Here is a 23,711-nt window from a genome sequence, read left to right on the forward strand (position 1 = left end):
TAGTTTCTCTGTGCCCCAGCCTCCCTGTCCATAAATGTGTAGAGTGTCTGCTGTGTAAACCAGGTGAAACAATCTATGTGAAAATTAATGGGTAGCACAGGCCTTGTTAACTGCTCTGTTACAGTGATCTGACCCGTGAATCAGCGCTGGGGAAGAAGGCCTCCTACTGCACCCTGAGGTTCTCAGGAGGCAGTTCTGCCACACGCGGCAGTCCATCAGAGCCCTGGCCTACCCTCCTCCAGACCAGAGAGCAAGGGTAGGAGACCCAGGCAGGATGCATTAATCTCCTTTTGCCACTTTGCAGACGCTGTAGCCCTGATATTCCAAAATGTGGTGTCTCAGTTTCCTCATTTGTCAAATAGGACTGATGCCATTTCTTCATAATAAGCCAAATCATGGCAGTTTTGATGATGGTGACTCTCATGTGCCCTCAGAACCCATGGATGCGTCTGCGCGGGAGCCCAGAGGAGGTTTGTGGAAGGAAGAATCAAAGAGAAGGGCAGGAGGCAGCCTAAAGGCAGAGGCTAGATGTTGGGAGAGAAAATGGCGCGGTTCTAATAGAGTCCTGGAGAGAAGAGACTGTGGAAGGCACAGCAGCCCAGGCCCAAACAACCTATGGCCCTGTAATTAGGTCAGACTCCTGAGAGATCAGCACACACCCAGGCCTGGGGCGGGGGACAAAAAGGAGACCCCCACAGCTGCAAGAGCAAGTCTGAGAGAGGGAGAAAACGGAAAGTAGAGAGGAGCATCAGGAAGGGCCATCTGAAAGCATGAAAGAGCGGAGGCTAAGAATAGAGAGGGAGGGGAGGAGAAAGACCTGGACTCTACAAAAGCAAGGCTTGGGGGATCAATGAAGGGAAGGAACTTAAGGGAGGGAACCGGCTGTCGAGGCAGAGAATAAATCTCAGAATAAATAAGACTGATAGAGTTTAGCAGGGAGGACTAGCAACCCAGCTACCCGGAGGAGACGCCAGTCACCAGCCAGTCGCCAGCAAGGGTGGTGAGCAGGCCAGGGTGAGCCCTGGGGCCCCCGAAGGAGTCAGGGTCTTGGAGGACGCTGCCATCTCTTCAACTTCAGGGTCTGCTTTTTAGGCCAGGCTGCTTGGTTAGGGACGGGATGGCAAAGACATTACACGATCTCACCATGCCTCAGCCACCTAGCTGGCACTCAGGCAGCCAAGAGAAGCAAGAAAGCAAGGCTGCAAAAGCTGTTTGTCCAAGGCGCTTCTGGACAGTGGGAGGATTTTATTAGCCTGGTGCCAGAGGGCACTGAGTTTAGGCTGGGCTGTCTTGCTCGCCTACTCTCTTTCTTTTTTCCTTGTCTCCTTTTTGTGTGTGTGTGTGTGTGTGTGTGTGTGTGTGTGTGTGTGTGTGTGTTTCTGTTTCTGTTTTGCTTTTGTTTTCTGGCTGGAGGCAGGACTTCCAGAGCTCTCTCCTAAAGAGAGATGGCCGGGCGGTGACTTTCTTCCCAGGACCACTGACCTCCCGCCTGCCAGCAGACTCAGCAGCCCCAGAGCACGGGCTCTGTCCACCTCAATGTACGGTGATTGTTTCTGAAGCCCGGGTCTGTGCAAAGGGCCTTTCCGGGCAGCCAGCCAGAGGTGGCCACTTGAGAAGTCCGCCCCTACCTTCGCTTGTACCCCTTCTCTTGAAGCCAGGCTTTTCATAGTTGGGGGGGGAAGCAGGGGGGGCGAGGGGGGACCTAGATGCGGCGAAGTCTGGCCAGGGGAGTAGTGGGGACAGGGTCCAGTCGGCCACGGGTGCCTCGGGGCAGCTGAGCTGCCAGGCAGGGAGGGATCCTGTTCCCCTCCTGGGGGCGCTCCCTTCGCGCGGATCGGGGCTGGGAGGAGGAGGAGGAGCACTCCCCCGGGGGCTCTCCCGCTGCCGGCGACCGGGAGGTGTGTTGGGGGGGGAGGGACGAAGCCTCCCGGCCCCGCGGGCGGAGGAGGGGCGCGGTCGGGGCGGGGGCCGGGCTCCCCGGCTGGCTGCGGGGTCCGGCCCGGCGGCCGCCTGCGGCGCGGCGCGGCACGGCGCTCCCGGCCGGCGGGCGGGCGTTGCATTCTCCGAGCCTCCACCAGAGGCTGCGGGAGGAAGGAAGGGATCGGTCCCTCGCTCGCACACTTCCCCCCTAGTCAGACACGCACACTCCCTCGCTCTCTCGCTCCTCCACACACACACACACATACACACACACACACACACGCACACACACACACACGCGCGCACTCGCCGCCGCGGCTTCCCCCCCCCCCCCCCCGCCTCGCTCCCGCTCTCCCTTCGGCTCCTCCGGGCGGACGCCGGGGCCGGACCCGGCCGGGATCCCGCCCGCTCGCCGGCGTCCCGAGGCGCGGGCACCGGGGCGCAGCCCGGCCGCTCCCCGAGGTAAGAGCGCGCGGCGCCCGCGGGAGGCCAGCCGAGCGCCGCCGGGGGAGGCTGCGGCCCGGGAGGGCGCCCGGGCCGGGGAGAGGCGGGCGCGGCGCGGGCTCCGGGGCAGCGGCCGGAGCGCGCCCGGCCCGCGCCCCCTCCCCGGCGGGGCGGCGGGGACTTTGCCACGTCCAAACTTTCCCCGGCGCGGAGCCCCAGCCCGGGCCACCTCCCGGCCCGGAGTCGCGGTCCCCGAGCCCGGAGCTTCGGGATGCCCCGCAGGCCGGGAGCCGGGAGGACGGGGAGGGTGGGGGGCGGCGGCGCCGGAGGGGGCGCAGGGCCGGGGCGCGGGGTGAGGGGTGGGGGGAGGAGTGGTGCGGAGACGGCCGAGCCAGCCTCGGCGCGAGCCGGGACCCCGGCGTTCCTGCCGCCCACCCGGTGCCTCCTCCTCCTCCTCCCCGGGCCCGGCTCGCGGCCCCTCCCGGAGGCCCGGCGATCGGCGCGGCGGGAGCGTGTGCGCCGCGCGCGGGTGCGTGTGCGGGTCGGGCCGCGGCGACACGCGCGGCTGCGGCCACCCCGGGGTGGGGTGAGCTGGACCGGCTCTGGGGGGACCTTTGCAGTCCTGGCGACGTGACCCCCTCACCCCCTCTTCCCTCCGCCGTCGGATGGCCGGCGGGGATCAGTGTGGGGGGGCGGCGCTGCCCTCTCTGTCCGCACGCGACTCCAGGGACTCTGTCCCCCCGCCACGGAGAAGGACCGGGCTTCGCAGGCTCACGTCCAAAGCGAGCGCCGCCGCTCGGGACTGACCCTCGGGGGCCCGGGGTGCGGGACCGGGAGGATCGTGAGACCGTGCGGGCTGCGGGAGCCTCGGTGGACACTGTCCCCTACCCATGCCGCCCTTGCCTGGGGACCTGACCTCGCCACTCCCTCGGTAGCCTGGCTGGGTCCCGGCCCCAGCGGAGGCGCTGCGGGAGACCACCCTGTAGGGTGCCGCGGGCCGGGCGCGAGAGAAGCCGGAGTCCCCCGGGGTCTCCCCGAGCCGCAGGGGCCCCCCCTGCTGGCGGGCACAGCAGCCGGCCCGGGCGGTTCAAAGCTTCCCACACTCTGGGAACCCCTCGCTCTCTCTCCCACCCTTCCGAGTCGGTGGCGTTTGCCAGAAGGTGTGCATTCCAAGCCCTCATTACCGGGGTCTGAGTCTAGAGCTCCCTGGGTCCCCGAACTGGCCGGAGTGCCCATCCCGGCCAAAGGCTTGTTTGCCAGCCTTGGCTACTGTCTCTGCGGGGTGCTGGAGCCCGGTCCTGTCTCACACCCTCTTCTTTTCCTGCTATCCCGAAGGCATACCTACCATGTCCTCTGTCCCTAGCTGTATCCCCCACGCTAGCCCACCAGCGCCCACTCTGACTCTTTCTGGAATGTGGAGGCTTGGCCCGACTCGTCCTGTGTTTCCACCTTCTTTCACCCAGCTTGCCTCAGTTTCTCTCTGCTAGGGCAAGAGGCACCTTCTTCCCCAAGCCAGCCACTACTCCTCTGTGCCTCAGCAGGGTGCCCTGCTTTTTCCAGTGCTCCCGGAAGGGTCCCCAACGTGATCCCTCAAACACCACTTGGGATGCTGGGTTTGGGGTGTCTCTGTGCTCTTCCTTCCTCGCTAGTGTTAGTGCCTCTCTGCAGGGCTGTCCCAAGTCAGCTAGGTCTCTCAGCCTAGGCCAGCTGCCTCCGGGTCACCCTGGCTGGTTCTGCCCACCTGGGCTGCCCTCCTTTCCATCCTAAAGCGTTGGAAGAGGACTCGAGGTCACAAGGCAAGCACCATCAAGGGGCAAAAAGGGGGAACCTGGGTACCCTGATATCCAGGCCTCACCAGTTCTATGTTGGGTGAGTCTGAGGGAAAATGGATCAGCTCCTTGTCCTCAGATGGTGGGCAGAGCAGGAAGACACTTGCTTCCATGCAGCATGAGGTATTTAAGGTAGATCCCTGGGTTGGCAGGGGAGGAAAGCTGTCAAATGCCTTTGATAGAGAAACTGAAATGACAAACTGTTGTGACCCTGGGTGTGTGTGTGTGTGTGTGTGTGTGTGTGTGCGCGCGCGCGCGCGCGCATGTGTGTAAGGTGGCTATGGTTTGGGTTGCTCCTCTGACAGTTTACTATTTGCACAGAGGCTGGGACCTTAGCCTCTGCTCTCTCCGGGTTGTTTGTACCCTCTCGCTGTGGGGTTCTGGGGACCCCTGTGACGGGCTGAGCTGGAGGTGGGACAGGGAACTCCAACACAGCAAAGTTTGGAACAGTTTGTTTACCACACCAAATAGAGGAGTTGGCCAATTAAATTTCTTCTTTTGTCTGTGTTTCCCCTCATTTTTCTTCCACCAGGAAAATCCATTGGAAATGAAGCCTCAGGTGTGGGGGGGAGGATGGATTTCTGTTTATGTAACAACGGCACCAGTGTGGGGTGACCTGGGAGGGGGTAGGAGCTACAAACACAGGAAGAAGAGGATCCTAAGGAGGGGCTCTGCTGAGTAAGCGCAGACCTTCCTAGTGAGCCAGGACAGGCAGCATCAGTCATACTTGGCTGGGAGACCAGGACCTCAGCCAGGGGTCAGGAACTGGAGCTTTATTTCCCAATGTCCCCCACATACAAGGAAGGGAGGGTTTCCCCACCAGCTTCAACTCCTCAGAGCACTCTTAAGATGGAACGCTTGATAGGAGCCTGCTGCTTCTCAAAACCTTGAGTTTTGTTTCTGGTATTTCTAAAAGAAGCAGAGGTTCATGCCCACCCCAGCCCAGCCCCGCTCCTGCTGAGCTCAGGACAGGCTCCGGTATTAACCTTGTCATGACAATGAGTATTGCCAGACTTCGGCTCTAGTGGAAAGGGCAAAGACTAACAAGAAAGTTGCATTTGCACAGTGGCCCAAGTCTATGTCCAGGGGAGGGAGATGGGATCCTGGGGACAGGGGGACAGGACGGGAAGCCTGGAGGCACAGCCGGCTTGTACTCGGGCAGGTTGTTGACTGTCTTGAGGGCACTCAGTACCCGAGAAGAGTAGGGTCGAAAATTTATTTTAAGCTCCACTCAACAAGTCAGGTGCCCTAAAGGCAGCTGCATCTGCCTGGGGGAAGGCACACTCTTCTCTAATTTGCAAAAAGGCTTGCGATGCTCTTGGGTCCCGGGCCTGTGTCGCTGCTTGTCCTGAGAGGCTCCTGCTTTCTTACTCTAAGGATACGCACAGTGCCCATGCCACAGCTGGGTTCTCCTTCAGGGAACTGCCTCCTTCCACCATCCGAGCATAGTCTGGGCCTGGAGGTGCTCCCTTCCTCCCATGCGTTTCCTCCGGGCCCTGCCTTACCTGCTGTCACACTGAGAGCACTTCTTGTTTTCCCCCCGGCAGACCCCTTTGGCTATCTGCTTGCTGCAGGCTGGGTTTGTGTGACTTTCGGACTGTGTGGCCGTGGACAAGTTACATCACCTCTCTGAACCTCGGTTGTTGTGTTGTATTGGGAAAGAGAGACATGCGCAAACCAGTTCCCTTAGCACTGGGCTGGGCACTCAGGAAGTTCATAAGCAAAACATTGATTACAGTGATATTCCTCTACTGATAATCCTGAATGCAATGGCTTCTCTCTGCTTTGGTGCAATTGCTTGTCTACCTGGGGCCTAGAATCGGGCTTCTTCTGGCCTCAGGCTCCTCCTGTGCTTTTGGGGTTGTGGAAACTGGCTGGTTAAGCGGCTAGGGGGCAAAGGAAGGCTCTGGATTTTCACAGATTCGTTTCGTCCTAGTTTCTGTCTTTTCTCCCCCAATCCATCCCATGATTCCCACTCTGACTCGGGCACCCTGGCTTTGAAGAGTCTAAACCGTGGTGGCAACCTCCGTGCCAGCCTCCAGGCCTCCGGCCTCCCTACTACCACGGCCTCTGCTGCAGTCGCAGTGATTGTTCTCCGGCACAGGTGGGCTCGCGTCACTCGCTTGATTAAAACCCCTCCATGGCTCCCCATCGCCTACTGAATTAAGTCCAGACTCTGCACAGTGACATTCAAGGTCCTTGTAATCCGTCTGCATCCTCCTTTATCTCCTACCAACCCGACAGTCTTGCACAAGGCCCCAACCTGCCCTCCCTCTGAACGCTCTGTCCAAAGATCTTCAGAAGCCTCACGGTCCATTCCAAGCAACACCTCTTCCCCGTGTCCCTGCATGCACCCGTCTTTGAGGCTGCCCATCCATTCATAGTACAGTTGAAAAACATAACAGGCAAACATGTGTCTGCTAAGCATGTGTATGTGCTAGGCATTGTGCTGAGTGTTGGAGACACAGCTGTTCGTCCTAGCCAGCAGAACAGTGGTCCAGGGTGGCCAGCAGACAATTAAGCAATTCTCATCACCATGGTAAGAGCGATGGGTGAGCAACAGAGATTTTTCAGAAAGAGCGAGGTAGAAGCAGAGCCCTGAAGGATTGAATAATGGTCCTCTAAGGAGTGAAAAGGAAAGAGAGACCCTGGGCAGGGGTGTGGGGGAAGGCTCCAGGTGGGGGAAGGCTCCAGGCTCAGGGGTATGAAGGTTACCCCCCCCCCGCCAGGAGGGGGAGAACAAGGGGTAGGAAGCTGCAAGGCCAGCTGCCTGAAGTGACTGGATGAAGGGTGCTGCCTTGGCGTGGGGATCACAGAGGGGCTACTTATGGAGCTGCAGAAGCGGGGCCTGAGGGGCTGGAGAGCCACGGGAAGCAGGGATGGGATGGCACAGTTGAGCAGTGAGGACCCTGAGGGCTTCCAGTAAGGGAAGCAAACACCTGGTGACCTTTGCCTGGAGAAGCTTCTGCCCAGCTGCGGGGAGAGTGGCTAGATTGGAAAGCCAGATCCAGGGCTGCCATTGCCGGGCCTGCTATGAGGGCTGCGTGTAGGACCTGAGGGGGCCGGATGGATGCAGGACACAGGTGTGCCTGTTTCTGGCTCACGAAGCTGTTGGGCCACAGAGATAGAGATAGGGGGCAGTGCTGTAAAGACTGGCTTTCCTTGTGGGGGCTGAAAGCATATCTGTGCGGTCCTGGGGATGAAGGGGTTTACCCCATGTCTAATCTAAAGCATAAAGAGGTCCATGGGGCTCCTGATTCTCAGGACCAGGTGCTGCCTGAGGAGACCTGTGTGACCGCCCGGTGACCACCCCTCTGCCTCTAATCTAGGAGAGCTTAGGTTTTCCTGCTGGCTGCCTCATTGTTGTTCTCAGCATGTCAGGTCAGCCAGGGCCACTTCCGGTCCCCAAAGGACATCAGGTGATGTCTAGAAATGTCTCTGGGTCAAAGGCCATCACTGGCACCCAGTAGGTAAAGGCTGACATGGCCAGACCTCCTGCCACCCAGAGGATGTCGCCACCCCAGCCACTCCATCACAGAATACTCTGCAGTACAAAGAGCAGTGTGGAGGCTGGGGTCCAGCCAGGGGAGACTCCACGGAGGCCGGTGTGGGCATTTCCGTTGGTCTCCCGGGGGGTGGAGCCTGGCGTGTGGCACACAGCCAGCACTGCCTCTGCTGCATCAAGCGTGGGCTTAGGGAGGGGCTTAGAGCCACTCAGTGTGGCAGCGGCACACCTATGGCTCCTGCATCGGGGCTAACCGCAGCTCTGAGGCCAGGGGCTGCTGTCCGGTGCACACTTCGCCAGCCCCTCTCCTGGTCTTGTTCATTTCTACCCTATGTTCTTCATTAGAACATGTAGATTTTGTTGGTTGCTGTTTTGGTTCTTTTAAATTTCATTATTGTTGCTGTTATTATTTGTACGTGTGATGTAACAGGTACGTGCATGCGTGGTCACATGACCACGGCGTGCATGCGGAGGGCAGAGGACCACTTTGCGGGGTCAGTTCTCTCCTCCCACCTCTGCATAGGTTTTGGGGGATTGGACTCAGGCTGTCAGGCTTGAGAGGCAAATGCCTTTACTTGCTGGCCCTGGTTGTTCAGCTGGTTCCGCTTGTCTGTCTGTCTGTCTGTTTTGAGGTGGGGTCTCATGTGTCTCCCATTCACTTTATGGTTGAGGATGAACTTGAGCTTCTGATCCTCCTGCCTCTGCCTCCTGAGGGCTGGTGTTACAAGCATGGGCCGCCATGCCTGCTTTTATGCCGTCTTGGGAAATCTAACCGTGACTCCACACACGGTGGGCAAGTACTCTACCAACTGAGCTCTGTCTCCACCCCTAGATGTTATATATTTTTTTAAACAGACGAGTCGCAGATCAACGAAATGAGAAGCCATAACTCGCTGACTAAGAGTACTGGCTTTGGAGCTCAAGAGAGCTGAGCTCATGGTTAAGCCTCACCGCTGATCAGCCGCAGGATCCCGAGCGCCTCCCAATGGAGGGAATCCCTTTCTTTAACCCACCTCCTGAGAGAGTGGGAGGAGACACTGACCCAGGGCAGGGTGTGTGGCCCAGCTCGTAGGAAGAGTGTATTCATGTGGGTGTGAATGTGTACACATACATCTGCATGTCTTTTTATCCGGGGAAGTTTTTAATTAGCCGTGATCCCACTACCCCTTGGCCACCATTTCCATACGTGTTCTTGTCGGCGCAGACTTAAAATAAAAAAATAAAAAATAAAATGGCATCGTGCTTTGCATGTGTGCCTCTACAGCCTGCCTTGTCTCTGGGTAGTGTACTGTGAGCATCTTGCCATTTCAGCGAATAGACATCACATCACCCTTTTTTAATAGCCGCCCAGCCCGCCATTGTGTGGCTGTCCATAAGTCACGAGGCCGGCCCCCACGGTTGGGCACTTGGGTTGCTTCCAACCCTTCGCCGTTACAAACAATTCTCCTGTGAGCATCGTTGTACACACATCTTTACGCTTGTGTCCAGCGATTTCCTTGGGGACTGCTTGGACATTTTTGGCAGGAGGTGCGCATGGCACTGACCTGATTCCTTAAGCAGAAGCCTTTAAAGCCAGCAAGGCTGGGGGGACCTCTGGGGAATAAGGAGGGTGCTGGGAGCCAGGAGACCATTTGTGCTCTGGATAGGCAGGCTGTGCTGGTTAAGAAGCGGGCAGCTCACTGAGTGGCAACTGCAAAGGCCTCGCTCTTTTTTTTTTTTTTTTTTTTTTTTTTGGTCACTGGTATGTTGCAAGAGCAGGGGACCGGGGTTGGGAGGTGGACCGTGCGTTTGATGGGCAGAGTGACAGACACCAGGCAGACAGGGACATGAGGTGGACAGGCTTAAGCAGGCTGATGGATGGGTAGCAGAGGCAGGTGGATTCAGGTCAGCAGACAGACAAGATGATGGACAGATGACGAGCTGGGCAGATTCAGGTGTCCAGAGAAAGGGCTGTGGCCTCAGGATGGAGCCTGTAGAGGCCACAAGCCGATGCTGGCATTAGGGACTGAAGAAGCCGAGGGGAGATGTAGCTGGGGCTGGAGAGCTCCCTGAGCCTTCTGCCACACAAGCTGAAAGGCCTTGAGGGACCAATCGCCAGCTCATTGTGTGGATGAGAACTCTCCCCAGAAAAGGGGGCCTGCAGCGTCCCTTTGGTCCAGTTTCAAATCTGTTTATTTACAGGACCCTCTTCTGGATGAGCTTGAAGGGAAATAGGGGGAACCAGGAACGTGGCTCAGTTGGAAGGGTGTTTGCCCGGAAAGTATAAAGCCCTGGATTTGATCCCTGATGTCAGGTAAAACTAGAGGTGGTGGTGTAAACCTGAAATCCCAGCCCTCTGGAGGTAGAAGCAGGAGGATCAGAAGTTCAAGATCATCCTTGGCTGTGTAGTGAGTTCAAAGCCAGCCTAGACTATGTGAGACCTTGTCTCAGAGCAAAAATAAACAGAACAAGGGAAGGGAAGGAAAACAGTGGACGGAGGGACTGCCAGTATACAGCAAAAGTTGCCCAGGGAAGGAAGAGCCTGTCTCACTTCCAGGACACTGTAATCAATCGCAGGATCCCACTGGGGGCACAGGAGCCAGACTGCCACTTAACCAGCAGAGGGTTCTGAGACATGTCACCAGCCTTTGGGCTTCTGTCCTGACCTCTGAGGTTTGTGGAGAGGATTGGAGCCCTCACCCAGGCGGAAGGCTCTGGAAGCCTTGAGTACCAGTACAGTATTACTGGTACTCGTTACACACACACACAAATCTCAACAAAGTGGCTCACTGGGCCTAGATCAGGGAGGACAGCCCTGGAGCACTGCTGGGGTTGGAGAGGCTTTCAGGAGACAGGGCTAAGGAAAGTGGAGGTGGCTTGGGATGTCTGGTTGAGAGCTAGTGGCCAAGCTGGCCAGAGCACAGAGGGCATGAAGTGGAGGAGAGAGTGAGCAGCCGAAGGGAAGGTTCCTCAGCGATGGGTGACACTTCAGGCCTGGGAATGCAGGTGATGGGGCGCTACTGCAGGTCGCTGGCTGGCTCTCAGGATGAACTTAAAGGAAAGAGGACGCAGGAAACAGGGTGCTCGGATCATCTGGAAGACAGTGGGGGAGGAGATTGCATGGGGTTGTGGAGAACAGGGGCTGAGGGAAAGCTCCAGGCAGTCACCTGGACCCAGAGTAGCTTGGCTGCAGGAGATGCTTTGGAGAAAAGAGAGAAACCTGACAATATGGCAAGCTTGGGTACAGTGTGTGTGTGTGTGTGTGTGTGTGCGCTCAAGAGCACACACGCTTGTGTGTGTCTATATGTAAGAGAACGAGGGCCCATTAATCAAATCAGGGGAGTATATGCCTGAGAGACTCCCAGAAAAGCTGAGAGTCTGCTGACATGTTTCAGCCACCCAGCACCCCACCTAATGCCATCCATCCTCTGGTCATTTTCCAACCCGTCACCCACCCTCACACCTCCTTTCAAAGGTTGAGCTGTCCATGCCCACCTTCCGCCTCTGCCCACCTAAACACCCACTGTTTGCCCAGCCACTCATTGCTGAACACCCACCCATGGCTAGCCACCCACACTCCCACACCCACTGCCTTGCTTTGTGCCTTCTCCCTGCCCACCTGTCCTCTCCCTCCCGTCGGTGGAGACACCAGCCTACCCACAATGCACTTCTTTTAAGCCTACTACGTGCCGGCTCAAGTGAGGTGCCAGTTGCTGGAGACAGGGGTTAAAAAAAGACAGCAAAGAGCAGTGGACTCCTTAACCTAGAAGAGAGAGATTAGAAAGGGGCTCAATGTCCTCCGAGCTGTGAAGGGTTCTGATGGGCTGTGGCCTGGAGATGAGCTGTGTCCCAAAAGTGTTAGCTGCTAATACCGCACACATTTGCTGTTTGTTTTCTTTGGGTGCTGGGAGTGTGTGTATGCACATGCGCACTCTTGCCTATGCTGGCACTGTCTCCTTGAGGCCATTGCCGGTATCTATTGATTCCACGTCTGATATCTCCTCCCACTGGGGCTTTATTAGCCCCAACAATAGGCACAAAGTAGATGCTGCCTAGAGGTATCTGGAAGTGGCTGACTGGACTCAGCCGAAGAAACGAGGAGTGGTTCCTAAGACAGACTGGTTCCTAGGACAGGGCAGAGGGAACTGGACACATTTGAGGCTGGAGGGATCAAGGCTAGGTAGCTGGGGTGGGGACCGGGGGGGACCCGACTGCTGTGTGGGTCACCACTCTATCTGCCTGTGTCTGGCTGTAATGGGGTACTCAAAATCACAGGGGTGATTGAGCGAATCGGAGCACAGACGGGGACATCTGTGGAGGGGGAGTGGAGGACTCTGGCTGGGACCTTGCAGAAGAGGGTGTAGGGGTGATCAGGGTGTGGGGTTGGGGAACTGCCTGCAGAACAAGAATCAGCCTGAGGGGAGGTGAAGGTGGGTTAAAGCAAGCGTGGCACCTGGCACAGGGCAGCGGCAACAGGTTCTCAAAAGAGCCCCAGACAAGGACTTCTCCCTCAACCCCACACCCCCACAGCAGACGCTTGTCCTCAAGGAGTCCCTCATTCATGAGAGCCCTTGCCTCCTTCCTGTGGAGACTATGTCCTTTCCTGTCTCCTCATAGCTCCTGTTCTCGCAAACCTCGGCCTCCTACTGAGTCTCTGGCCAGAGCTGCTACTGACTCTGGAGAATGCTGTGTTTGGGGCCTAGGCCTCCCTCCTCACAGAACCCAGCTTTAGTTCACAAGCGTGCCAACCCCTGCCTCGCACCAGATCCTGTCACCAAGCTTCTGTTACCACAGGTCCTGGGTCATGGCACTGTCCCGCTTGCCCTAATGAACACCTGGGCACTTTGCTCAGCTGCTTAACATATCCCCTTCCTGCCGTGAACGTGAGCCCGAGTTTCCAACAGGGAATTTCTGCATACACACACACACACACACACACACACACACCTTGTAAATTCTCAGTCTCCCTACAGACCCCTCTGGAGCCCGGTGACACCTCCCTCTCTAAACGGTAGGCTTGCTGTCCTCCACGTGTGGCAGCCAGCCTAGTGAAGGTGCCAGCTTCTCTGCCATTCCAGGGTCTCCGCATCCACTTTGCAGGCCTTGGAGAAAAGCCCATGAGACCCTCCCACCACCTGCCCACCGCCTTGGGGCTTCGGGAAAAGAGGAACTTGCAGGTTAGCAGGCAGGCTGGGCTGATGGTACCAGCCGTGTTGGCAGCTCCGCTGGGCTTGGCTCACAGGCTGGAGAATCCGGGACTCGATGTTTCTGGGTTAGGAAAACAGTCACAAATTAGAGAAAATGTTTTGGGAAATTGCTCTACTGCACAAGAGGGAGGTTGCTGAGGGAGGGAGCACCCCAGGAGGGAGGGAGCAAACATGGGAGGAAGCACAGGGAGGGGAGAGGAAGGTAGGCTGAGAAGGATGGAGGGGAGGAGGGAAGAAGTAGGAAGAACAGGAGAAAGGGAGGACCAGAGGAAGGACAGGAGCAATGACTCCCTGTCAGCTCCAGACACTCAAGGCCCCATTTTGTCACCTGACATAGTTCTTCACTGGCTGAGCCAGACACACCTTCCTCAGCTAGCTTTGCGCCAAGGTTGCCTCTCATCCAGCAACTTTGCTAAAGCCCCTGAGTTACTCCTCCTGAGTGTCCTTTCTGCCCTTTGTGTCCTGGTGGTACCTGGACCAGCCCTCTTGACAGGTAACATATTGACAGGTAACATTGGGCAAATCTTTCTGATTCCCTGAACCTCGGTTTCCTCATCTGTACAGTGGGGTCACTGGTCACGGATGGATGAGGTGACTTGTACGTGGTGTCTGTCTCTCATTGGGCACCACCTTCCTGGGGACAACACTGCAAGGCTTCCTGACTTCCAGAAGAGCCCAGCTCTTGGCCTCTAGGCCAGCGGTTATCTTAGAAGCATCACCGCTCCCCCACTGTGAACTGCTGTGTTCATGTCTGTCCAGGTCTCCCCTGCTGAGCAACTGTAGAGAGAGGTACTTGAGTTTCAAGGCAAGAGCTAGAGAGCTAGTGGATCATGTCCTGAGAGACCAACGTGAGGCCATAAGGCTCAATTTTAGAAGTCATCTGGCCATCAGGCCCGCCCCACATCAGGCCTATTTTCTGTCTGGAGGAATTAAGAGAACAGCCCAAAACAAGAGTTCTAGAGTAGCCAGGCCCTCCTGACAGCCGGGCTCTGCACAAGTCACACGCCTGCCTCAGTTTCCCTACATGTAAGAGGATATGATAATCACTGTCTCTGATCACCAACGTGGCGGTATTTGTGTGGCACTTAGCGTGGCAAGGCCCCAGGCTTCTGCGGAGCAGGCATCACGTGGGCGCTTCCTGATGGGAGAATGAGGTTAGCCTCAAAGCCAAGGGCTCTGTTTTGGAGCCTACAGTTGTCTGTCTGAAAAAGGTTGGGCTGAGGAGGGTGTCTACACAGGTGGCTTTGAGAGAGAAGCAGGAAAGAGCTCCAGGGTGCCCAGAGATCCCAAGGAATCTTGCGAATTCCACCTGCCCTTCCTCCCCCTGACCAATGGAGATTCTGGCAGTGGGAGGGGACTCTGTGTATCTTGAGAGAATGGGTGGCCTGAGGGAACTCTTCAGGTAGTGAACAGGGCTAGGAGAGGTGTCCTGGGAGCCCCTTGTCAACCAGAGGATGCCTAGGACCTGTTTGTTCTCTCCGCTCTACAGTGAGCCAGTGCCCTTGCCCAGAGTGACTCTTGTGTGACAATGCACGTATGTGTGTTTTGCAAGCCTGTGACTGTGCAGATGCGCGTACCCATGTGTGCATATGCGGAGGCCGCTCAGACACTGGTGTTGTCTTCTATTGATTTCCACCTCACTTCCTTGAGACAGGGTCTGTCGTTGAACCAGAAGGTTTGATGGGGCTAACTGTCCGGTCAGCAGAGCCTTTGGGAGCCACTGTCTCTGCCCCTCCCCTCGCAGTGCTGGGGTTACAGGACCTGGTGGTAGCCATGCCTGGCTTTTAACACGGGAGCTAAGGATTCAAACTCAGATCTTTGTGCTTGCATAGCCAGTATTCTTATCCACTGACCACCTCCCGATTCTCCCCAGAAGTGATCTTATTCTCTCTTTTCACTGCCTCAGTTTCTCCTTCTGCTGAGTCCTTCCGCTTGCCCTTTGCTTCCTTTCTTCCTCTCAAGCCTTCTCCCAAGTGGGAGATGGGAGGGGCCCCAGAGGAGAGTTTGAACAAAGTGGGACTGCAGACAGAACTTTGGATTGGTTGGCCGGCGCCATTCTTTTTCCCGGTTGCCATAGCAGCCATTTCCCGGGGTTGTCAGTGATGAAACTCATAACATTGTTTTCAAATAATCCGTGTAATTGAAATAACAATTGAGCTGTTAACTCGTCTCTCACACTCAGGCTAGGACAGCTCCTCCTCCCTCCACACGCTCCTCCCCATCCCCGGAAGTCTCTGTCCCCTCCTAGCTCCTCTTCCTGGTCTCCTCTTCCCAGCCTTGGGGTTGGAGGAAGATGGGGAGCAAGCATGGCTTCCCCAAGTGAGTCAGGAATCACTGCATAATTCTCAGAGCTCAGGAACCCCATCTTGGAGAGAACTGGAACTTGGAGAGTTGTTGTTTTGTTTTGCTTTGTTATTGTTTTTGGTAACTCGAGGTCCAACAGAGGAAAGGAGTGAAGCCAGGGCCACACAGGAAAGTTGCTAAGTGTTGGATTGGGAAGGGCACAGATCAAGCCCAGAGTCACCCTTGATTTTGTATGCATTGTCCCTACTCCCTCCCTCCCCACTTTGCTGGTGAGTAAACTGAGGCCTGCATAGTTGTATATACCAGTGTTTTTCTAATTTCAGAAAATAATGAATACATAGGAAAGAGTGTTAGGTCATCTCTTCTCCCTATCTCCGCAAAGAAGGATCTGAGACCTGGTATCCGTTGTCAGAGGGCTTCCTGGAGGAAGATGCTTATCTCAGAGTGAGAAGCGGGGAGGAAATGGCCGAATGTTCAAAGTGCACATGTGGTGAACATGGGACCTGAGGTCCCTGCCTGGTGCTCAGAAGGTCTGGGATGAATTGAAGAACGGGAAGTGTCTGGGATCACAGTGAAGGCAGGGCTGACAGACAGCTGGCTATGGCTGCTTCACAGAGGATAAAAGCATTAGAAACAACAAAAATGTCTGCTCTCTGTCCAAGGTGCTCTCTGAGTCCGCAGACTGTGGGTAGCTGGGGTGGCAGGCCCTGGCCAGGACAGGTAGGGCAGTCCTCGGAATGCAAAATAGCAGGGAACAGCAAGAAGCTGGCTTCCCTCTCTGAAGGCTTGAGAGTGGCACCTGGCAGCCAAGGGCCTTGTTACTCTTCTAAACTCAGTCATTCATTCTGACTCAATAGTTACTGACTACCTACTCTGAGCCAGGCACCAGTCCCCAGAGAATAGGGATCAGGTAGCCTAACATCCTCAAGGACTCTTTCAGACTAACAGGACACGTACGTGCATGAACACACACACACACACACACACACACACACACACACACACCCTGCAGCAAATGACTGGGGCACAATCTCGGAGGCTGAACAGGAGTTCTCACTTGTAAGAACTTTTCACTGGAAGCCCCAGAAACATAGGCAGGGAGGCACTCACAGTTTAGGGGACACCTGGAGGCTTACGTGCCTGGGGGGTTGACCACCGGACAACAAATGTAGACTGAGGAAACTGAGGGAGTAGGGATAGGAATGCCGCCCGGAGTTGGGGCGGCAGCCAGGACTGACTCTCTTGGAACCTTGATCTGTCAGAAAAGCAGGTGAGAGCTCCTGAGCTCAAAATGCCTGTCTCCTGGGCTAGTTTCATGCCTCTCTGGCTGGGCACAGTATAGACCCAGCTCAGCTCAGCCAGGGGACCCAGGGCTACAGTTCCCTGGAGGGGGAAACCTGTGTGGGTTCCCAGTCAGGCAGTTTAGGCTGGCTCCTAATGATGTAGAATGCTCTCCTGGATGACCCTGGTTTCAGTAGGAGACTGGACTGAGCCTGCCACTGACCCCCAGTGACCTTGAGAAAGGTGCCTCCTCTCTGATCTGTGGGTCCCATACTCACCTGCCACAGGATGTGCCTCCTGTTCTGGCCTTGGGACTGATCTCCCCATAAGTGGGGCGCAGTTTGTTCTCCCTGGGCACATATGACTGGAATCATCGCAGCTGGGGGACAGCTGCTAAGCATCGTTCTGAGGCCAGGGTGGCCCCACAGTAAAGAATGGTCCCTTGGACCAACAATGTGGCACAGCAGGTCCCTTAGGCACCTGCACCTAAGCCTGATAACCCGAGTTGAGTTCCCAGGACCTCCATACTGGGAGAAGAGACCTTATTCCCCCAGGATAGCGTCTGGCTCTGCTACGGCCACAAATAAATAGACAGACGACAGATAAATGTAATGGAAAAAAAAAAAAAAAAAAAAAAAAAAGAATGACCTGGCCCAACCAGCCCTAAGGCTAAGGTGGAGAAACAGAAACCTTTGCCAGTTTGTCACAATCAGAGGCAGCTGTGAGAGCGGGCTCCGGTAGCTGTGCAGACGTGCACCCCAGCTGTTACGCAGAGAAGCACAAGTGGCCTTGATGTTGGGCAGACCTGGAGGTGTGGAGAGACTCTTGACCTCTCTGGGATGTGGCTGCTTCATCAAGGATGGTAATCATCGCACATATCCAGCAGACACTGAGAGGTTAGCTGAGATCAGACATGCACATGAAGGGGAGGGGTGGCAGACAGAAGCACAGGAGGCCAGGGGACCCCCCCCCCCGGCAGTGAGCTCCTGACCTGAAACCCTAGCCAGCTCAGAACCAGCCTGCTACTCAGAGTTGGGGGACCCTTGGGACCTTTCCCAGGATCTCTGAACCTCTACGGCTTCTCAGCGAGACAGGGATGATAATAGCATCCACCTCATAGGCCTGATGGCAGGCATGTGATCTCAGCGCTTGGGAGGTAGGGGCAGGAGAATCAGGAACTCAAGGCCAGCCTGAGCTCCAGGAGACCCTGGCTCAAAACAAAGGAAGGGAAAGACTGAGCTGGGCTGAAGATGTGTGGATTCAGGCAGCCATGGTTCTGGGAACTTGGGCCTCTTGAACTACACTTGCCAGGGGCCAGAGGCTACCTCAGACAGCTCCCTGCCATCCTCCAGGTCCCCACCCATAGCCTCACAGGTCCCCTTGAGGCCTTCTGTTACCCTGCCCAGACTGTGGGCTGGTCCCTCCATTTTTTTCTCAGCAGCTCCTGCTCAGCTTGGCTGCAGCCAGCATCAGAATCTCAGCTAGCAAGACTGCCTCTCTTCTCCTTCCCCTCCACCCTCTCCTACCCTCAGACCCCTTGTTTAGACACGCCCGAGATAACGCAGAGAAGATGAGCCCACAGGGACACAGGGACAGATGGCTTCCAAGACCCTCATACTGTGGCCTTGGCCCAGTTAGATGAGCCCCTGGCTAGCCTTTGGAGAATGCAGGAATTCTCTGTTTTGGAGATTTTCTTTGACACTGGGGTAGGCCGCTGAGGGTTGATTAGGGTCAATCCCTAATCTACATGATGTCAACAGAGGTGCCCTCCCTACTCACAGCCAAGAAATGCCCAGACAAGGGTCACCTAGGTGGCAAAGTCACCCTGGCAGCCGCCCGCTGTGCTGGAACAGGGCTATAAAATGTGAAGCCTGTCCCAGTGTCCTACAGAAAGGCTTTGTAATCCCAATCAGTGTCCTACGGTTGAGCCATTTGTCCCCTCTTTCACTAGAGTTCCTGTCCCTGACAAAACCTCAAGCCAGCTCATGCTAAGCACGTTGCTGCTGGAGCAGACACTGCGCCCAGCCAGAAACGGAACTCTGACTTCAAGCCCCGCCTTCAGCCTGCTCCTCCCTCTGAGTTCAACCTCTGGCCCAGGTCCTTAGCTTTTTCCCTATCAGTAACTCGCCTTAAACAGAATTCCCAATTCCGAGGACTGGGGTGTAGCTCAGTGGCAGAGGACTTGACGAACCTACACAATACCCGAGGTTCTATAGCAGAAACAAAACAAACAAAAACCCAAACAACAACAAAACCTTTGCAGTCCAGACTTTAATTGCAGAGACACTAAGAGCAGGAAGGACAGACTTGTGGATCCTTCCAGTTCAGCTTCCAGATTCCAACCCTGACCCTCTGCTCTTAAGAGGCAGGAAGGGCTCCAGGAAGGGGTGGGAATCTGAACTCACTGTCCTTCAGCCATGTTTTTCTCTAAACACTCGAAGTACTCTGTGCTTCCCTCTGAAACAATAGTGAAGTGTGGCCTCACTGTGTCCTGGGGAGACAGACAGGCAGTCAGGCTGTCACAACCAGACTCCCTAGTCACTTAAAGAGCTAAACAGAGTGGTATTGGGGAGCACTGCCCTCCATGTGGGGTCACCTCACAGCAAAGAAGACAGGGCCTGCTTGAGCCAGGGGGTAGCGTATTTACTTCAGGCTTGCTGGCCTCTTGGGTAGCTAGAAAAGGAAATGCATTGTAAGGAGACAGCTTGGGGGAAAGGGGACGGTTACTGCAGGGTCTAACTAAGGTCAACCGTTCGAGCGGACTTCTAAAGGCTGGGAGAGCAAGAGCCAGGAAAACAGAAGGGAGGCTGGTATTCCAGGCCAAGCGACCAGCAAGTGCAAAGGCCCGGCGGCCGGATCATAGCTGATGGGCTTGGAGAGCAGCCAGAGCCTGCTATGAGTAGAATAGAGGAAAAGGATATAGGAAAAAGATCAGAGGAGTCACATGAGACCAAATCTTGCTGGCTCTTAGGGGCCATTTCTCTCAGAGTAAGACAAGAAGCCAGAGGAACTTTCTGGAGAAGGTAATATTGTATTTTAACACCTCGGCTGAGAGTAGGCTGCAGGGGCAAAGGCAGAAGCAAGGAGACCAGCTGGGACACTGTTGCAATAATCCAGGTGAGAGATGACACTCCTTGTAGCCCAGGCTGCCAACAACCGCAGCGGTGAGATTGGTCAGATCCCGGATCTATTTTAAGCCTGGCAAGATTCGCTGATGGATAGGATGTGGGTGTGAGATGGAGCAAAGTCACGAGTGACTCCACGGTTTTTGGCAGACGCGGTTGGGATAAGGGAGTCAGTAGTAACGGGAGGGAGGACGGATGTGTTAGCATCGTCGTTTGTGTGGCGGGCATGGTGACAACAGCGGTTTCAAGTGTCCTTAACACCTCCGCAGCGGACAGTCAAGTGACTCTACCGTTTGGGGCTTCGGGGAGAGAGCGGATTTAGACACATGCATGTAGGTACATGGCTTCTCGACATGGGGTTGCATGTGGTCACCTAGGGACAGGTACAGACTGAAGAGAGAGCGCTGCTGGAGCCAGTGGGTTTGGAGGCAGGTGGGTAAAGAGCAGGGGAAACGCAGCAGGGGATGGGCTGTAGACCAGAAAGTTCACAAGGTGAATAGGGAGGTATGTGCTCAAGGCCACTCTGGGGTAGCCAGATGGGTTTCAGGAGGGAACTGCTGACTCTGGTTTTGAATAAGTAATTAAAAAAAAAAAAAAATTCCTCACCAAACCAGATCTGGAAGGCAACTCCAGAGCAGGGACGCAGCACTTGAAAGGGCTCAGAGGCCTACCCATCCGTCACACGGCCAACTGAGGGCCTGATTGGCCCTCTTTCCCTCAGGCTTTCCCTCTTTCCCCCAAATCAATGAAGGGGTCATCCTGGAGTTCTTCACAATTGGGCCCTCTCCCTGCTTCTGCCTATGACATTCTGATTGTGTCTTAAGGACTCAGCAGACACTCACGGCCCCCAGGCCGCTGTGGGCATCCACCTAGCCGGTAGCCTGGGGTCCTCGCTGTTTCTTTCTGAGCCACCCTGTGAGGCCCCAATAGGCGGAGAAAGAAAGATAGCCTTCAGCTGCCCCTCATACTATCCAGAAGGGGAAATTTAAAGTTTAACAGGACTCATGGGATCCTGTGCACTACCCCCCCCCATCTCCCCTGTTTCCTCCCTCCCCTGCCTCAGCTTGGCCTTCCTGCCCATCACAGGACTTGCTGCTTCTCTTAGTTCATCAGCGTGGTCTGATGAACCTCCCTGCTCTGACCTTTGACGGATGCTATTTTCTTTACTTGGTGCCATCTCCCTTCCTAGCCCTTCTACCCCTAGTCTAAAAAAAATGCCACCTTCTTGGGGAACCCTACCCTGGACCCCAGACTGGCCCCGTTGTTTGACAACCCCTCTTGCTTGCTTCTCTCTCAGTCATCACCATGCACCTGAGTTAATGAAGCAAGAGCTTACAGTTCCTAAGTGTTCCACGGTGATCCGCAACTAAGTATTTCACATACCGTGTTTGCTGCTATTCCTACCAGCACTTCCCTTCTACAGAGGAGAACATGGAGGCCCAGAAGGGCCCCCATCACAAGGGCACACAGATAGTGAAGAGCTAACCTGGGCTCACAGACCTGCTTGATTTCCTGCTTGCGTGTAGAGGCTGTGGGCGCAGGGGCGTGTCTTGCTTACTGCTTCCTCCCTGGTCCCTCAGAGGACTCAGGAGGATGGATGTTTGTTGAATAAAGCCGCGGCTGAGTGAATGAGAATCTAAATAGGGGTTTAAACAACACTGGGCTCCTGGTATAGGAGTGCCAGCAAGAGGCCTGAGCCATACAGAGGATGAGCGCCAAGGCCTTCCAGAGCAGAGGGATGAGTGGAGACTTGGCTCCAGGCCTTGGGAACCACGGGGCTTTCTCGAGCTGAGGAGGGTAGAGTTTAGATAAGTATTTGAGTAAGAGCCCGCCCCTGGCTGTGGAGGAGGGGCCAGAGGTGGGGTCCTTCCCAGCCAGGCGGCTAGGCAGGCCTTGCACCCGCCCCCTCCCACTTGGCCCCATTAGCATTCCGCTTGCGGCTAGGCGCCACAATTAACACAGAGGTACAGTCATTCATTCTGACTGGCGGACTCGGGGGATCAGCGGATGGGGGCTGGCTGCGCGGGGCTTCTGCTGGGAAGGCATGTCACAGCACAGCGGCCACCGAAATGAAAAGCTATTAATAACGATCCCGGAACTTCACTCCCATCAGCTGTTTGTTTAAAGGTGTTCGGTACTCGGGAGCCGCCTGATTTATGTGGGCAATAACGCGCCCCGGTCGGGCCCCGCGCTTTTTAAAGCAGTGCTAATGGGGTGCGACGGGGATCCCCGAGGGACGCTGGGGAATGAGGCCAGAGGGCCAGGCCCTGTCAGGCTCTGACCTCAACTCCCTGCCCAGTGCTGACTTAGAAAGGCCTGGAGATGGAGAAAAAAAGGAGAGCAAGGAGAGCTGAGTTCAAACCAGCTTGCGCATGGCTTTGTTCCCCTCTGCCTCAGTTTCCCCATTTTTGCTTTGATTAAGAAAATGCTGGCCTTGCCCAGTTGGTGGGAGGAGCCTGTGAGAAGCATACAGCAAACACCTGATAGAGTCTTCGTTTGTCTCTCTGCTGGTGTATGTGCACACGTGTGAGGGTGTACATATGTGTGTAGACTTGTAAAGGTCAGCCTTGTGGGGTGTTGTCCCTGGGTGCTGGTCACTTTGCTCTCACTGAACTGGAGCTGGCTGAGTAGGCTAGGCTGGCTGGCCTTGCCAAGCAGAGGCCATTATGTCCGATGCTGAAATGATCGAAGGCTTGGCAGTGAGGCTGGATGAGAGATGATGGCGCACTCATTATACAGATCCGGAAGCCGGGAAAGACGAGGTGTGTCTCCGGCCACCCAGCCTAAAGCCCACTGTCCTGTACGATGGAAGATGTGCCATCCGGCCAGTGATGCTTCAGATACTTAGCAGGAGTTGAATGCATTGACTGAGGGGTCGGGGTGGGGTTACAGACTGGGTGTTCCTCTTGGAGGTCCATGGCCTCACCTGTCCTTTAATCCCAGGAGATCCAGAGCCTATCCCCAGCTGTAAGGACTTAAGGGGACCCTGGATCAGATTACCCTAGGCCAGACCTTCTCAGCCCTGGTCCTACTGAGTATTGATTGAACAGTTTCTGGTTGAGGGCTTTCTGTGTGCTTTTAGGTGTTTGGCAGCATCTCTGGCCCCTTCTCCCTAGACACCAGCAGCAGCTTCCCAGGTGTGACCAGAGAAGCTGTTTCCAGACACAGCAGATGGTCTGAAATCCTCCATGGCTGAGAACCACTGAGGTCACAGTAACTTCGTCCCAGCAGAGATTTGTATTGTAGTTGGTGCTATGGCCAGTGACTTGAGTGTGTCACCTAGTCAGTGACCACAGAAGAAATGTCACGTCCTCCTCAGCCTCTAGAGAGAACATTCTTTTTGTCAGAACCAAGCACTGTAAATGTCACTGACCTGGTCCACAGACAGGGTAGTCAGGGGGGGCACACAGAAGTGGGCTTCCCAGAATGCACTGCTGCTACGTGTGGAGACGAGTGCTCCCTCCTAGGTTCTGAGGTGAATGAGAAAGCTGAAAACTTGGCGTGATTAGGGCTGGTAGAGTGTTCTGGTGGAGGAAGGTACAATCCAGACAAAGATAGGAAGACAAGAATAGGGCAGGGTAGAGAGATGGGGAAAATGGCCTCTGCTGTCCTGAGGTGGCTGCCTGGCCCTCCTTCCCCGTCAGAGTGCTCTGTTTCTGCAGAGGACACACAGTGGCATCTGGCCCCTGGTCATCCCGTGTCGGCCTCCTTTCACAGGACTCGATGCTCAGAGGTAGCAGAGAGATAGAAACCACAGCGTCCAGTTCCAGCTTCCAGGGCTGTGGCCTTGGCAAGTCACGAAACCTAGACATTTAGCAGCCACCCCAGCCGAGGCGTCCAGCAGTGGAAACAGGTGACATGCGGAACAGCCGGCAGGGCTGGCTGGAGCTGAGCTTTGTGCCTGCACTTGGATGTTAGGGGCCAGTGGGTCTAGTGGATAGATGGCCCCCAGTACAGTAATGTGTATAAGATAGGCTTCCCAGAGGACTCAGTAGACACCCAAGCCAGTCCAAGCCTGGCAAGGACTTAGCTGTGTAGATGGCAAGGACCATCATCTCACGGACCTCTGTTTCCTGCAGACTTTGGGCACAGGAAATTGAGGGGTGACCTGGGTGTG

The 23,711-nt window shown here is 55.8% G+C and overlaps 1 protein-coding gene across 2 annotated transcripts in view; it reads left to right on the plus strand.

Annotated features, from left to right (window-relative positions):
• Positions 1-1,981: 1,981 nt before the first annotated feature.
• Cdh22 (cadherin 22) overlaps positions 1,982-23,711 on the plus strand; it is a 117,542-nt gene continuing 95,812 nt past the window's right edge. Inside the window, exon 1 of one of the 2 annotated variants that reach the window (XM_060382841.1) lies at positions 1,982-2,382. The gene's annotated coding sequence lies outside the window, so the exon portion shown is untranslated. The remainder of the gene's footprint in view (positions 2,383-23,711) is intronic. The other variant, XM_021638306.2, reaches the window with a different exon arrangement.

Source organism: Meriones unguiculatus, chromosome 4, assembly GCF_030254825.1.
Source record: "Meriones unguiculatus strain TT.TT164.6M chromosome 4, Bangor_MerUng_6.1, whole genome shotgun sequence".
NCBI lineage: Eukaryota > Metazoa > Chordata > Mammalia > Rodentia > Muridae > Meriones > Meriones unguiculatus.